Source organism: Galeopterus variegatus, unplaced genomic scaffold (assembly GCF_000696425.1).
Source record: "Galeopterus variegatus unplaced genomic scaffold, G_variegatus-3.0.2 Scaffold1257, whole genome shotgun sequence".
In the NCBI taxonomy this organism is placed as follows: domain Eukaryota; kingdom Metazoa; phylum Chordata; class Mammalia; order Dermoptera; family Cynocephalidae; genus Galeopterus; species Galeopterus variegatus.
In genome coordinates, this window is record NW_007727368.1 from 105,831 (window position 1) to 107,342 (window position 1,512).

A 1,512-nucleotide genomic window follows, 5' to 3' on the forward strand; every position below is an offset into this window, starting at 1 on the left:
TTTTTTTTTTTTTTTTTTTTTTTTTTTTTTTTTTTTTTTTTTTTTTTTTTTTTTTGCTTTATTTATTTGTAGTGGGGAAGGGGGGCTGATGTTTTCTCTTTTCTTTCCATCAATCCTGTTGTGGTTGGGTTTCCTGTGGAGAGAGTAGTTTGTCCTGTTGCACTAGAACATTATTTACTTACTAAATTGAGTTGAATTTTTCAGTCAATTAACAACTATTTATTAAGTACCTACTGTGTACCAGGCATAGTAGGGCTACAATGATAAGCAAGACAGAGTCCCTGCCCACAAGGAGCTTGCGTTCTAATGGGGCTATTAAGGGATGAATAAAGTACCAATGTGTGTGTTGTACAGGAATTGTACTATTTAAAAATAATTTCTATAAACTATGATGCTTAGTGCAGATGGCAAAGTATCTGTGCTATGAGAAAGCTGTGAAATAGTGCTCTAAAAGTTGTCAAGAGCTGTGGTTTTACGTTATTTCCTCATTGCAAACAGCGACTTTCTACACATTACATGGAAGTAAATGACTCTTGCAAATACAAGTCATAAATACAAAACAGAGGCTGTGCTCCCCACAACCCCTAGTTAGCCAAGGTCTGCAAGTACGTCATGTTAAGATGCAGACAAAGGCATGGTCCAAAAAGGCTTGGAGATGAGGAGGACTGAAATACAATGATGGTTTTTGTCTGTTCCTTAACTAAAGTGCCTCTATGTATATTTTCTATTTAGAGCAGGAGAAATTTAGTCTGGCTCAATTTTGGAACCATATTTTGAAAATGGCTTTGTCTTACAGTTTAAGGAATGGACAAGTGGAGGGAGAGTCACATAAAGGAGCAAGTTTGTGTAGCATGTCCCTCTTGCCCTTTTAAACATTCTCATTTTGTCATGGCCATCCTGGTAGGCCTCCTTTGCCATTTCCATTTTTGGTTTCTTTCCCCAAAAACTGTGTGCAGGTAATTCCATGTGCCATTGTTGAAAAAAACTACTTTTTAGATTGGTGCTGGTGTAAGTAGCCACTTTTCTCTCTTGGGTGTGTATTTTAAAGTTTTTTTGTTTGTTTTTTTAAATTAATGCCAAAAAGAAAAAGCATTATAATTTGTAAACTTAATTATATGTCTTGTATCTTATTAGCTTAGTAGTTGGAACCACTTAGTCTTTAGGTGCAAGACTGTTGTTATAGTACCAAGAAAAATGTGGTATGTGTTATGAGACTGTACATTTTTTTAAAAATAGCAATATGCAATAAAGAGATGAATTCATTGGGCGTACATATATGCTTCCTGTGAATTACTGAAACAGCATCATCAGACTTCATTGCACTTTCCACCACTGAATTTGAATATTGCGAATTGTTCACTAAATCAGAAAATATACATATTTTTAAACTTGTACATATGGGATGTAAAGGATATAGTTTTTTGTTGTGACAGCACTCAGTCTGTCCTGGATACTGTATGCTACTTCTTTCTATACTTTATGTATGAGTTATACAATTGTGTGTTTTATATG